At 41.2% G+C, this 15,413-nt stretch overlaps 1 protein-coding gene across 18 annotated transcripts in view; it reads right to left on the reverse strand.

The window, feature by feature from the left end:
* ZNF454 (zinc finger protein 454) overlaps positions 1-15,413 on the reverse strand; it is a 49,329-nt gene that overhangs the window by 21,126 nt on the left and 12,790 nt on the right. For 7 of the 18 annotated variants that reach the window (XM_070792394.1, XM_070792395.1, XM_070792393.1 and 4 more), the window contains 5 exons: positions 9,004-9,126; positions 8,615-8,704; positions 7,187-7,257; positions 5,433-5,508; positions 634-1,191 (listed from right to left, as the gene is read on the reverse strand). The gene's annotated coding sequence lies outside the window, so the exon portion shown is untranslated. Of the gene's footprint in view, positions 1-138; positions 613-633; positions 1,192-1,634; positions 2,797-5,432; positions 7,258-8,614; positions 8,708-9,003; positions 9,137-10,613; positions 10,679-15,413 lie in introns of those variants that run through there. The other 11 variants (XM_070792396.1, XM_070792404.1, XM_070792398.1 and 8 more) reach the window with 10 other exon arrangements.

Consider the following 15,413-nt stretch of genomic DNA (forward strand, 5'->3'; position numbering starts at 1 on the left):
CCGAGCGTAAAAGGGATTACCGGAGTTGGTTCCAAATCACAAGCCAGTGACCCTGACCGTATCTTTCTCCACATGCACCCGCGGATTCGGACCCTAAACCCGAGCCCACACTTGGCCTTTTTGTCTTTGGAATCTAACCTTGGCCATACATCCAGGGAAGTTTGGGGCGTCAGATCAGCGCCCTTCAGAACGGACCACTACCCAGACCGACTCGGTTTTCAGCCGCCCTTCCCACCAGCTCCACCACCCCAAGGCTGCTCCCGCTCTCCCGATACGGCTTTGGCCACCGTGCCTAGTCACCGCTGGGTTGCCCTTCGAGGAGCCTCTGCCAGCGGTGAGATCCACACCGCCACATCGCAGGCAGAACACAATGAGCTGGGCTGCAGTCGGGGTCGGAACTGCGCTTGCGCGTTGCCGAGGGACCTGCTCCGCCGGATTCTCACAGGTCCGAGAGCTGCCGCGCTCCTGCTTCGCAGACTCCACTTCCCAGAAGGCATATCGGCAGCAAGCGCCGGCCTCCGCGCGGGGCGGAGAAAGTGACGTTGCGCGCCTGCGCAGGTAGCCCCCCGCCCCCCGCCCCGAGCCCGGGCCAGAGAGGGTTCGGTGTCGAAACTACACTTCCCAGGGACTCGCCTGGTGGTCACGGTTCCCCAGACAGGTGACCCCCCAACACGCTGATCTTCACGTGCGGATTTGGTTCCGTTCTGGTCAGCATGACGAAGACAGACACCAGCGAAAAGTTGACAAAGGGATACGGGAGGTCATGCCGGGCGAGCGGCGCCTGATCCGACGAGGAGAGCGGAACCGGGACGCGCCTCAAGTTCTCAGTAGGAGACAAGTCGAAAAGGAGCGTTCCCGAGTGAAGAACCGCGCGATTACTAGCGAAGGCAGTGGGGCCGTGCTTCGGCCACGGGAACGCTAAAGATGCTAACAGTGGGTCCTGGTGTTTGGGCCGGAGCGTGGTTCGGGCGATGAGTGGGACGCGGGAACCAGGTCGACAGAGGTGCGGGCAGATGACTGAGGAGGCTGCTGTGGTAGTTTAGGACTCAGCGGATGCTGGCTGGGAACACAATGGTGGCCACAGGACAGAGGGCATGGTGCGAGAAACGTCCACGAGGTAGAATAAATTTGGTTCTCCACGTCTTAGCAAGGAGCCCTGATGCCAAGGAGTTTGTATTGTACAATTGGGTGCTGTTTAGAGAGATGGTATTTATTTTTGTGGACAGTATCTTGCGGAGGCGGGCAAGGATGAGATCAAGTATAGAAAACTCCAACTGGAGATATTTAGTTGCCTTTGAATATGTATTTTCTGGGAGCTCGGAAAGTAAACATGAAAGGGTTTTATCTCCCCCCAACCCCACCCCGCCAAAAAAAAAGTCAATAATGAGACCTGAGATGTGTCAATTAGGGAACTGTTGGCCACATCTAGAAAGCAGTGTTTACTTACGGCATTCTGTTTTCGTTTTTACTATTTCATTCTGTAGACACCTTTGGAGTGTCCGCTTGTGTCAGGCACTGTTCTAAGGACCGGAGAAACAGTGAAACCATGGCATGCTGCAGTACATGGGGTAGCAAAGACACGACTGAGCGACTGAACAACAGCACTGTTGCAGGTTGAATTCTACTAGAGGTAGTACTCAATAAACAAAGTATTTTATTAGGTAGTGATGACACACTGAAGGACTGATGCGGAAGCTCCAATACTTTGGCCACCTGATGCAGAGAACTAACTCATTGGAATGATGCTGGGAAAGACTGAAGGCAGGAGAAGGGGACAACGGAGGATGAGATGGTTGGATGGCATCACCGACTCCATGGACGTGAGTTTGAGCAAGCTCCGGGAGTTGGTGATGGACAGGGAAGGCTGGCGTGCTGCAGTCCCTGGGGTCGCAAAGAGTCGGTCACTACTGAGTGACTGAACTGAACGGATGACACACTTAGGCTGTTAGGTTTAGAGTGTGACTGGGTGGGGAAGTGGGGATTATTTTAAGTAGTACTTTGAGTTCTCTTTGAGGAGGTAACATTTGAGCAGAGATCTGAATGCAGTAAGGAAGGAAAACATGTGAATATTGGGAAGAGAACAGAAATGCTGACCAGAGATAGAGGCGTTGTTGGTGAGTCTGTGGTTTAAGAAGGCCACTATGACAGGAGAGGGCAGTCAACAACGGAGAGCGGGAGAGGAGATTAGAAGGGACTAGAGGGCTTGAAGGCCATGGTAAAAAGTTTGGGTTTATTCTATACGTTATAGGAAACCATCAAAGGGGTTTAAGCAAAAGAGTGGTGTGGCTGAATACATTTTGACAGAATCAATGGTCTGCTTTGGGGAGAAAAGGCTGTGGTGGGGCTAGAGCTAATACAGGGAAAGCAGTTAGAAGGCTGTTACAGCAGTGGGGTAATAGGAGGAGGAGAGAGCCTCCTACAATTATATAACCTTCCTACAAGGTATTTGCTTTGAGAGCCCAAGATAATTGAGATAATTAAAGGCTCTGGATGCCATGCTAACAAGTTTGGATATTGTTCATATATATGAAAATGATAATATTTATTTAGCACTAATATGTGTTCGGCACTAAGCATTTTACATTAGTACTGAATGTAATCCAAAGCTATAAGGTCTGCACTGTTAACAAATAAGAAAATTGAGACAGCGATACATTAAGTGCCTTGCCCAGGGTCTCATGTCTAGGGACCAGGAATCCTGCCCCTGCTGGGAAGAAAGGTGCAGGAGTTTCCGCTTTCCTTGTTGCCCAGGATGGCTGAGCACTGACATATGAGGACCCGAAGCTTCCAAAACTCCTGAAAAAGTGAAACCTTCATTTATCTGACCCATTTCTCCTGCTGCTCCCTCTAAAGGTTAACATTTTACCAATTTGGGGTTATCACATCCATCTTATAGGCTTTAGTACATTTTATTCTTCCTCTCCTCCTCCTCCTCTGCCTCCCTTTGAGCCCTTAATTTTGCTACTTTTTCATTTTTCATCTATTTTCTGCCTCTCTGCTTCCTTCTTCCCTTCATTTCTATCTTTTGAGATCAGGTGGGGAACAAGAAAAACAAATATATGAAGGGAAAGGAAGAAGCTGGTGTAAGGGAGAGACATTATTTAAAATCTAAGTTCCTGAGGTTATAATTAATTCAGTGTTTCATTCCCCCTTAGTCCTTGCCTTTTTTTTTTTTTTTTTTAAACTCTGTAGAGGTCCTGTAGCCCATAGAGATCAAAATGATGTAGTTCCAAACACTCAGGAGTCCATGGGAAACCTCCATTGCTATCCAGAAATATCTTCTGTACCCATTGTTTCTTGTTCGCCCCTCTCCCAGTGGAAAGTTCCCTTCCTCCTGTTGAAAAAGATCCCTGTGGCCTCTGCCTCTGTCCTAGATCTGATTTCCCCACTTTGAACTGCACATTCCCTCCTCTCTGCACTTTCAGGCTCTCCCATGCAGTGATAAACATGCTCAGTTCTTCTGCCTTAAATCATACAAATGCTCCTGGCAGATTATTTGTTGGCTAAATCAACACCTTTCTCAATCCCCCCCTTTGCTTACCTAAACTCCACTATAGAGGCTGGAAGAGCTAAATATTTTTTTCTGACTCCTTTGCTCCTAGCCTCCATGCAACACAGCACCTATGGTCAATAAGATGTAATCAGAAGTCTGCTGAGGGCTTCTGGGAAAACCTTTTCTGATAAAAGGCACAGATGTTGCTGGTGCTACCCACCCCTTCTTCCTGCTTTGAATGCAGATATTTTACCTGAACTATGGGAGCCATCCTGTGACTTGATGAAAAAGTCATGACACTCAAGGCACTGAATTATTTTGCCTTTGAAACAGTGCCAAGCACCTCCAGATTAGTTATGGGAGAAAAACAAATCCCTGTTTGCTTGCAAGCCATTGTTTTTTGGGCTTTCTGTTATTTGTAGCCAAAAGCTTTCCCTCTCTCAACCACAGTCTCCCTCTAGTTACCTTCCTAAATCTCTCCTTTGTCAATCAAGCTATTAAGTCCTTTTCAACCTTTAACTCACTCTTCAACCCGCTAAAAATTAGAGATTATAAAAAACCAAAGGCCATTTTCTATTTTTACCTTACTGTAGCATTTGAAAATCTATCTCTATGCTAAAATTCTTTTACTTCTATGCCACCACCTTCTCCTGATTTTTCTGTTTTTCTTTTTTTTGCCTGTTTTTTCTCCTCAGCTTCTACTAATTTGACATCTCCCACTTGTGTGTGCTAATTCATGTCTGACTCTTTATGACCCCATGGACTGTAGCCCACCAGGTTCCTCAGTCCATGGGGATTCTCCAGGCAAGAATACTGAAGTGGGTTGCCGTGCCCTCCTCCAGGGGATCTTTCCAACCCAGGGATCAAACTCAGGTCTCCCTCATTGCAGGTGGATTCTTTAACAGCTGAGCTACCAGCAAAGCTTCTTAGTTTAGCCTTCCACTTACTGCATTTAAAGATAGTACTCCCAGAATCCCCTTTTATCACCACCCTTCTACTTATTCAACTGCGTATCAGTAATCTTCATTTGGATACTACTCACTCATAAAATGCCCCCAGACCAAACTCATCATTGCCCCACAAAATCAGTCAACTTTTTGTGTTAATATTGGCAGCCATCCACCTAAATAAATCTGAGTGCTCACACTTAATTACCACTATACCTAGATCCTGCCTTATCATTGCTTGAATTCTTCCTTTTCTCTCCCATCCCACTGCTAGTTTCTTAGTTTAGCCCTAGGAAAACAAAGACTATCTTTTTCAGTTTGATTTCCTAATCATTTTTATCACCTATAAATGAAATTGCTTTAACTACTCTCATAACTATAGATCTATAAAATCTCTCCCTATGACTGTTTTGAGTATTTTATGAGTTGTAAAGATTTTGTTAATAACATCAGATTTTCATGTCTGTTAGTGTTTAGCTTCCTCTCCTTATCACTTTGATAGTTAAGAGTACAATCCAAAGATGTGTTTGAATCCTATGTACTCTAAGACTATATTTGTTATATTGTTTTCTAAATAATTAGCTTATTAACAATAGTTTAATGACTGTTATTGGAGAATTAAAACAGCATGCTATTGTGTTAAGATCTGTACAATTATTCTGTCATCTGGTAGCAACCAGCCAATATTTCAGAGGAGAAAGTAAAAGGGTGTAGAGGAGGACATGAAACAATCATAGAAGTTGGTGGAGGTACAAAATTTTGACTGAACAGATTCAGGGAAACCAGATTGTGGAATAGGAGCATCTAGATAACATATATAAGATGGTGAAAAATCAAGGATTTTCAAGCATTCATTATATTTATGGGATTGTAGATTGTAGCGATCTTGGAGCCTTCTAAATCTAAAAATCCCTCATTTACCAAATAAGGACACTGGGACCTGGTGAAAGTAAGTGACTTGTCCAAGTTAGTAGCAGATCAGGACTACATACCAGGTCTTTGGGCTGTCCAGTTAAGCACTCTCACATTTTCTCTCCAGTGTGAAGTCTCTGATGTCCAAAGGAGAATCTGCAGTATAATACAATAGAACTTATCTTCAGCATGAATCCTCACTGCTTAGAACATTAGTTATTTAAACGTTCTGGTATAAAGTAAGTTTTACTTTCTGAATCAAGATTTCTCTCCACTTTTATGTGGTTTCTCTGCAGTGGTCTGTATTTTCTGACATGGTATATTATACAACTAAAAAATTACTGGGATCATTACATTTATTAGGTTTCTATATTACATGATTTATCTGATTACCACTGAAGAGTTAATCATGATGAAGGGTCCCATGTTTTCCTCACGTATGAGTTCTCTGATGCCGTGTAAGATTTGTACTCCGACTGAAGGCTTTTCCACATTCATTACACTGATAGGGTTTCTCTCCTGTATGAGTTCTCTGGTGCACTATAAGGGATGAATTCTTAATGAAGGCTTTTCCACACTGATCGCATTCATAGGGCTTCTCACCAGTATGAATTCTTTGATGCTCAATAAGGTATGCACTCTGGCTGAAGGCCTTTCCACATTCACTGCATTCATAAGGCTTCTCTCCAGTATGAATAACCTGATGTACAGTAAGGGATGATCGCCCAGTGAAATGTTTTCCACATACCATACACTCATAAGGTTTCTCTCCAGTATGAATTCTCCGATGTTGAGTAAGAGATGAATTCTTACTGAAAGCTTTCCCACACTGATTACATTCAAAAGGTTTTACTCCAGAATGAAGTCTCTGATGCTCTATAAGGTATGTACTTTGGCTAAAGGATTTCCCACATTTGTTACATTTGTAGGGTTTTTCTCCAGTATGATTTCGCTGATGCAGGGTAAGAGCTGAGCTCTTACTAAAGGCTTTTCCACATTCACTACACTCATAGGGTTTTTCTCCAGTATGACTTCTCTGATGTACAGTAAGATGCATACTTTGACTGAAGGCTTTTCCACATTCATTACATTCATAGGGTTTTTCTCCTGTGTGAGTTCTTTGATGCACTGTGAGATTCATACTTTGGGTAAAAGCTTTACCACATTCATTACATTTGTAGGGTTTCTCTCCAGTATGAATCCTTTCATGTTGAATAAGGGATGAATTCTTGCGGAAAGCTTTTCCACACTCTTTACATTGATATGGTTTCTCTCCAGTATGAGTTCTTTGATGAACAGTAAGGTTCATGCTCTGACTGAAGGTTTTCCCACATTCATTACATTTGTAGGGTTTCTCTCCAGTATGAATTCTTTGATGTACAGTAAGTGAGGAACGTTCAATGAAGTGCTTCTCACATACATTACACTTATAGGGTTTCTCCCCCGTATGAATTCTCTGGTGCTTAAGAAGAGACGAACTCTGGCTGAAGGTTTTCCCACACTCATTACATTCATAGACTTTCTCTCCGGCAAATATTCTTTGAGTTTTAATTAATTCAGCATTTTGTTTAGTGTCTTTTCCATGTGAATTCCAGTTGTGAGGACTTTTCCCCACAGGAATAGTTTGTTGTATATCAATGATTGAACCCTGACTGGAGCATCTTTCAAGTTCATTACCTCCACATGTCCTTCGCTCAGTGAGGGTTTCCTTATGGGTAATGTGCACTTGGCCCAATTGTCTATCCTGGTTTTCCTGTTGCCCCTCTAACCAATTATCAGGTTCCCAGGTTTCCCCTAAAGAAGAATGCCAGAGACCTTCCCTTTCCATTATTACCCCATAAGATAAATCTTCAATAACTTGGGCTTCGTAGTTGACTCTTTTGTTTCAAGTCTTGGTCTTCCAGTCTGAAAAAAATAAAAATTCAAAATTGTTTCTATACTAGATTGAAACCTGTATAAGATGGGAATAAGAGAATGCAACTGAGAATAACTATATGGCACATTTGAGAGCTTCCAAGGATGTCCCTATAATTAGGAAGAGAATTGGAAGGTAGGGAAAGAACAGTGAGCCGCCGATAAATAACAGAGGAACCAGAAGCAGGTAAGCAGAGGAAGTGAGCCTATATGCGGGAGGGACAGATACTGAAATCACCAACTGTTGGACAAGGCTAAAAAAGGAAGATGGAACTAAGAGAAGATATACAGAGAAGTTGGGATTAGGAAGCCATAGCAGATTTACCAGCAGTTTCTTCTCTTCTGTAGGCTGCCTATAATTCTGATATTAAATCCTCATAAAACATAGTAGTGTGACATAGTGAAAAGATTGTTTACACTGGAGGCAGACAAACTTGGGTTTAAACACTAGCTGTTAACACTTAGCATCTTAAGTACTTACTTGTTTCTCTGAATCTGAGTTTCACAGATATAAAATGAGGATGCAAATAATCTCATAAGGACTAAGTAAATTAATGTATATAAACTACCCTTAGGGTACATATTTGTCTGGAAGATAAAGTATCAGAACACACTTGAAACTTAAACTCTCAAGGGAGGATGGCACAATCTCAAAGAGCTCCTCCCTTCTGCCCAAGGAGCCTGTGATTTTCTCACTCTGTTTAGGGAAGAGAATCCTAAAGGGCCCTACCCTTTTCTAAATACCCATTCCTTGAAAATAAGAACTAGTGGTAGAGGCAGGTAGGGGAGAATCTGTTGAACTGCTTGAAATGGGGCAGGAGGAAAGGCCTTGTAACCACTCAGACTTTGTTTTCACTGATCCCATTTCTTATCCCAGATAAAATGGCCTGGAAGCAATGAGAGGCAGAGGACAGGAAACTACAGTCTGAGAATCCACTTGTCAGGTTGATCAAAATTACCAGAGCAGAAATAACAGTGAACCAAGAGATCAAAGGCCTATGGGCAGGAAGCTTTACTGTGAAAGCAAAAGATATGCATGAACTGGACTTTATCCTTCTAATCTGACCCAGTTACACAGAAGAAGAGAAAAAGTGGAAAGCCAAGCAGAGTCCACCTGTAAAACACACACACCACCAAGTAACCTCAAAGAAGGCCTATCCAGTCAAGTGTGAAGTACCAACAAGTGCTACCCAGTAACAACACAGAGGACATAGGGTATATATTCACACTGTTAGACAAATACAAACACACAGCAAATGGTACAGGTCTCAAGAGACTCAGGGACCTCTGAAGTGGTTTCTCCCCAAGGCGACACTCATAAAACAAGTATTTGCAGCCTGATCCTTACCTGGGGAGATGCACCCAGGATGTTCTTTTGTCATCAGGTTCAGTTCTCAACCCAGCTGAGAAATCACATTAGGTTTGGAAAGCTGATGTCCTGCTTAGGAAGAAAAACACTACATTTGAGTTCTGAACTGAGCATAAAAATCACTCCCAGCATGTCTTATCCCTTCCTTTTCAGGGCTTCTGGAAGTATGTGGCTTCTTAGATTTCCCATTTTTACATTCTCTACAGAAAAGACCTTTCACCTTGAGAGGACACCAAGGAACTACCCTAAAATAATGTCCTGTAGTATCAGGATTTCAAGTACAAATTCAAAAATTCCAGAGGCTGTACAAGCTGTCAGTGGTAGGAAAGATGGTAATAGGTAGGTTTTGAGTTACAAGAAGTCCTTACCCAGTGAAACCAGGTTCCTATAGTTTCTCAGCATCACTTCCCCATACAGGTTCCTCTGAGGAGAATCTAGATGGATCTGCTCCTCCCAGGTGAAGTCCGCAGACACATCCTTGAATCCTGAAACTATAAATTCCTGCTTAAAAAAAAATTATGCCAATAACACCTCTGAGGGAAGTAAAACAAAAATAGCAAAAAACAAGCAGCATTAGACAGGATAGGATAAAGAGATCTGTGAGAGAAAATGTTACCTTCCAAAAGAAACTGAATATCTGCAACAGACATTATTATGAAACAATCAGGGACAGACATAAGGAGTAATAGGGAAAGACATTGAAGGCTGCTCTAGATTAGCAGTGGAGAAGAGTAGATGGTATTCTGATTGTATCCTATTTACCCCACTGATGAAAGGATGGATTCCCCACCCTAAATAGCATAAGATGACCAAATATATGACACACAGCACTGGACAGAAGAGACTGACAGCAGTTATTAGTCACATATTCTCACAACCTGGGGGAGGACACGCCACACCATGCAAGACCATTTGGTGGTCATACTCAGAAACAGTGAGCCAGCATGGGCTGTGGGAGGCAGGCTTTATACTGACAGGAGGGCGATGTGACCCTTGGCTACCATGGGAAGATATGATTGGCTTGTTTAAACATTTTCAAGCTGGTAGGAAGATAAAAAACCATTAGGTTGAGGATTAGTACAAGTGTACCTGGCCAGACTGATGGGAGCCAGTTGGGTGGGGAGCCCTTCCCACTAGGTGGGAGCATATCCAGTGAGAGCAAGGGAACTCACAGCTAGGTCTCTGGAGCTCCCTAAGGCTCAAAGTTGTAGAGACAGCACATGGAATTTTAGGCTTTACAATAACTGGGTGGAAACTCCAGTTAATGGGGGGAAATCATGTATAAATAGGATAAATCTAGAATGTGGCTGGTCTGTGAGACAACCAACAAAACACCCAGCTTGACTTGAAAATGGCATTTCAAACTTACAAGCCCATTTGGGCCTTGTTTTCCATCTCTTAGACGAGGAAATAAAACTCTGTAAGAAATCACTATGTTTGATAAGTGTGATGGTTAATTTCACATGTCAACTTGACTGGGCTAAGGTATGATCCGAGAGTTGGTAAAGCATTATTTCCGGGTATTTCTGTGAGAGTGCTCCCATTTGAATAGGTAGATTGAGTAACAAAAAGGTGGAAGGGCATCATCCAACCCACTGAGGGCCCACACAGAACAAAAAGGCTGAAGAAAGATGAATTTGCTCTCTCTGCTTGAGCGGAGATAGCCAACTTCTCCAGCCCTTCAACATAGCTCTCTTAGTTCTTGAGCCTTCAGACTCAGACCAGGACTTAGATCCTCAGTCACTGGATCTCACACCCCTTGGTTTGGAGTGGGACTGAAGCACTGGCTTTCCTGGGCCCTCTGCAGTACAGATGGAAGGTCATGGGAACTCTTCATCCTCCATAACTGTGTGAGCCAACTCCTCATAACCTCTCTGTATATCTACATATATCCTGTTGGTTCTCTTTCTCTGGAGAACCCTAACTAATACAAGAGGGAACACTAACTGAGTGGCAGTTACACTAAATGATAACTCACCTTGTACTCAGTTTTGTACCAAGAGGAGATTCATATGCCTCAGCTCATTTAACCCAAAGGACAACCTGCCAAAGTGATACAATTAAAGTCATCGTTTTACCGATGAGGAATCTGAGGATCAAAAAGGTTAGTACATTTAAGTCATACAGCTTGAACCCAAGGCCATCCAACTCCTCATGTTGTGAGAAGGCCAAGAAAAGATCCCAGAAACTCTCAGCAAGCGTAAGAGTGAGAGAAAGACAGAAAGGGATATGGAAGGAGACTCAGGACTGAAACTCGGGGGGAAAGGGATTTCAAGGAAGAGGGGCTAGTCAACACTATCAGAAGTCAGGTAGGTCAAATAGCATGATGGTTGAAAAGAATGTCTGATTTGAAAATTAGCTAATTTCAGAAGAATGAAGGAAGAAGTCAGCTTACAGTGGATAAAACAATAAATGGAAGATGAGGAATCAGAAGCAGCCAGATGAAATTACTTCAAACTTTTTGTAAAGATGAGAAAAAAAAAAAAAAGACTGAAAAGAAGTAAGGAATAAGTTGTGGAAATAAAGCAATGGAAAAGGTTGCATTTAAGGACAGAGAGCACTGTAATATGTGAATGGGCAAAAGAGAGAAAAGGACTGATGAGTTCAGAGATGGAATGAAACCAATTTCCAAGCAATTTGGATATTTTACATCCTACTGGCTATGAACTCTAGAAGTAGTGTCAACCCTGAGGCACAGAGTTTACTGTATTTCTTTCTACCTCATTATTTATTTTCTCCTAGTACTTTTAAATCAACATATTAAAATAACAAAAACATGTTAAAAATTACTGACAAATATTGTCGAGAAAAGTAAAAGCTACTTGTTGTTCAGTTGCCAAGTCATGTTGGACTCTTCACAAACCCATGGACTGTAACACCCCTGGCTTCCCTGTCCTTCACCATCTCCCAGGGTTTGCCCAAGTTCATGTCCACTGAATCAGTGATACCATCCAACCATCTTATCCTCTGTCACCAAAAGTAGCTACTAGTAGTATATAAATACATGGCAGAAATTCCGTTTTATGAAAGGAAAAAAAGAAATGAGAAAAATCATCAGTTTGAAAAATGTTCTAAAGAAAGGGGAAGAAACAAGAAAGCATAACAATGATAAATCATTAAATAACAAAAGAAAGAGTCAATACATGTATAACAACAAATGTAAATGGGTTGGCTTTATCTATTAAAAGAGAAAAGCAGTAAAATTGGCTTAAAATACAATTATATGACACATACAAAAGACCTTGGATAATTACATGGACAGAGGAGCCTGGCGGGCTATAGTCCATGGGGCTGCAAAGAGTCAGTCGCAACTGAACTAACACATACATACATGTAAGAGACACACAAAACACAAACCAAAAAGTTTTAAAAAGTGGGGATGCTAGAGAAAAGACATGGGCATCCCAGGTGGCTCAGTGGTAAAGAATCTGCCTGTAATGCAGGAGATACAGGAGATGCAGGTTCAACCTCTGGATCGGGAAGATCCCCTGGAGGAGGAAACGGCAACCTACTCCAGTATTCTTGCTTAGAGAATCCTATGGACAGAGGAGCCTGGTGGGCTACAGTCCATAGGGTAACAAAGAGTCAGACATGAGTGAGCAACTGAGCATGCACACACACAGACAAGATACAGCAGGCAAAAGCAAATAAAAAACAGGGAGGAGACTGTATCAAACAGGTAAGGTAGAATATATGTGGAAATAAAATATAAGCCCCTTTGTGAAAAAGGTAATAGATCATAAATATGATACCCTCTTTCTGGGCTTCCCTGGCGGTCCAGTGGTTAAGAATCCACCTATCAATGCAGGGGACACAGGTTCAATGCTTGCTCCGGAAAGATTCTACATGCCATGGAGCATCTAAGCCCACACGCTGTAACTACTGAGCCCAGGCACTGCAACTACTGAAGTCTGCATGCCCTGGAGCCTGTGCACTGCAAGGAGAAGCCACCAAAATGAGAAGCCCACGCCCCCCAGCTAGACAGCAGACTGTGCTCATCACAACTAGAGAAGGCCACGTGCAGCCACAAAGACCCAATGCAGCCCAAAAATTTAAAAAATAATAATAATAAAATTCATTAAAAAAAACAATGCATTAAAAAGCAATAATAAATATGATATTCTCTTTCCAAAAAATTAACCTACTTTCAATAAGTTAATAATAAGGCAAAATTAAAAGCCCAAATTTAGACTCTGATGGGTTATGTTGGTCTTCTCTACCTTCCTAGAGTCTTCTCATTCCCTAAAGTGCAGAACCTGCTACCCCCTCCACTCCTGCCACAGGCCGCAGAGCTTGTCCCTACTATGAAGCACACTATGGAACCCTGGGTAGATTAGTATAGAAAGCCATTTTAAAAAGCTACAGTGAAACTTAACTGTACCAGTCATAAAATGTATTTGTTGCTAATCTCTTAAGATGTTTTCTCCCTTTCTCCTTTCCACTTATTATGGGTTTTTTTTTCTCCCCAGCACTACATTAAGCTCATGGTAAATCATGGTATTTGAAATAAGCAGCTTCATGGGTTTATCTCCTTCATGCAGGTTTCCTCAAATATAAAACACTGAGTTTTTTGATATTGTTATCCTTTAAAAAGGCCAAATATCAAATGGAATAAATAGGAATATTTTAATAATGAAAATATACTTTATAAAGAAGATATAATAGTGATAAAGTTTTAGACACCACAGTAGCACCATGTTTTCAGATATAATTCTCAGCAACCCAGTCTTAATTTTTTTTAACCAAGTCATAACTCTGGTTAAATTACAATCACCATTGAACAAAAATTGAAACACCTCAGAATACACTTATGAGGAATAAGCAAGATCCTCATGATGAAAGTTAACAAAAACCATAATGAAAGATCTGAATAAAAGGAAAGGAAATTTTTTTTTACTCAATAGGAAGAATAAATATTATAAAGATGGTAATCTTCCTCAAATTTATATAGTTAGTGAACCCAAATCAAAACTGCATATTTTTTAATGATTTCTGTTGAACTTGATAATAGTTAATAAAATTTGACCCTAAGGATAAATGTAGATGAACAGTACAGTAGCCAAAGGAGGTTGGGATGTTCTTTATAAACTAACAAAGAAAATTCTAAAACAAATAAAATAGAGTGGTACTACAGTAGAAATAGAGCAACAGAACAGAATTCAGAAAAATAAACTCAAGTGTGTATGTATATGTATCTAAATATGTTATATGTAAACATTTTATATATATATAGAAATTTAGTGTTATCTAATTTAGTATATCTAATTTAGTGTAAATTTAGGTAGTATCTCAAATCTTTCAAGAATAAGCAGAGCACTCAATATATTATTTCAATAGGTGTACAACAGTTTGAATGCCATCTCCTCAAACGTGCCAACCCAGTTCTGCCTGGCTAAAGCAGACACCGTGTCACACTCAGCCAGGCTACCCTACTGTCTGGTGACCACAGCATGTAACAACATCCTCAGTAATATTTCTTCTTCATTGCTGCCTTCTCTTTCTAGAAGAGAAAATCAAGGAGGAAAGGGCTTTGTCTGTGTCATTCTCTACTACCTTCCCATCATCCAGAACATTGCTTAGCACATGGTAGGCAGGCGTTAAAAATCTGTTTAATGAAAGGATGGATGATGAAATGCCTCACCACACATTAAATGAAGTTAGATTCCAACCTCACATGTGTATAATAAATTCCAGATAGCTCAAGAAACTAAATTTAAAATGATAAAAATCAACAGAAAATGTAGAAGAGTATTTCTATAAACTTAGGCTACAGAAAACCTTTCATAGCAATAATTCCAAAGCCAAACAAAGGAAAAGAAATGTTAACTGCATAAAACTTTATTTGTAGCTGAAGATTACAAAAAAAGTTTAAAAGAAAGTTGAATGACAGGGAACAAGAATGGCGATTTATGGCAAAGGACTAATATCCACTTCTTTTATATATAAACAACTCAACATAAAAATGGACAAAGGACACAAAAAGGCATCTTAAAAGGCTAGAAGAACGTACATCCACAGTCATTTTTGAGGATTTGAGACCTAGACGTATATCTTATAACCTTATCACCTTAATTTTTTTTATAACTATATGCTTAATATTTATATTCAGAAAAAGAGGATAAAACTTAAAGGCAAATGCAAGTTATACTTGGGCAATTCACAGTCACATAACTGGTTAATATAGGACAGATGGAAATATTAGGAAAGATGAAAGAAGGAACACAGCTCTAACACTGCACTGATACATCCTAAATCAATCACTATACTCTTTGAAAGTGTCAAGGTCATCAAAGACAAAGACTGAGAAACTGTTCCAGATTAAGGGAGACTAAGGAGACAGGACATTTAGATGCCAGGTGAGAACTGGATTCGTTCCTGGATCAGATAAAGGAGATTTGTGGCAAAACAGGACTAAGGTCGGCAGATCAGCTAACAGAACTGTATCAGTGTAAGAACATGAAACAGGGTCCTTAACTTTAGGAAACAAACACTTAAGTATTTAGAAATCAAACCAGTGATTGCCTGGGATGGGAGTTTTGTGTAGGAACCTGGGATGGGAGCTGTGGATAGGAAACAGGTGAAGATACTTTCTGGAGTGAGGACAATGTTCTGTAGCTTGACTGGGGCACTGGTGATGTTGGTGCACAATTTGTCAAAACTCAGTGAATTGTATGCTTTAACTGGGTTATTTTATGTAAATGATACCTGAAAAATAAAGTTGACTTAAAAATTTAGTTAGCACTATTAAACTAAATGGGCTTCCCTGATGGCTCAGCAG

The sequence above is a fragment of the Bos indicus genome, chromosome 7 (assembly GCF_029378745.1).
Source record: "Bos indicus isolate NIAB-ARS_2022 breed Sahiwal x Tharparkar chromosome 7, NIAB-ARS_B.indTharparkar_mat_pri_1.0, whole genome shotgun sequence".
NCBI lineage: Eukaryota > Metazoa > Chordata > Mammalia > Artiodactyla > Bovidae > Bos > Bos indicus.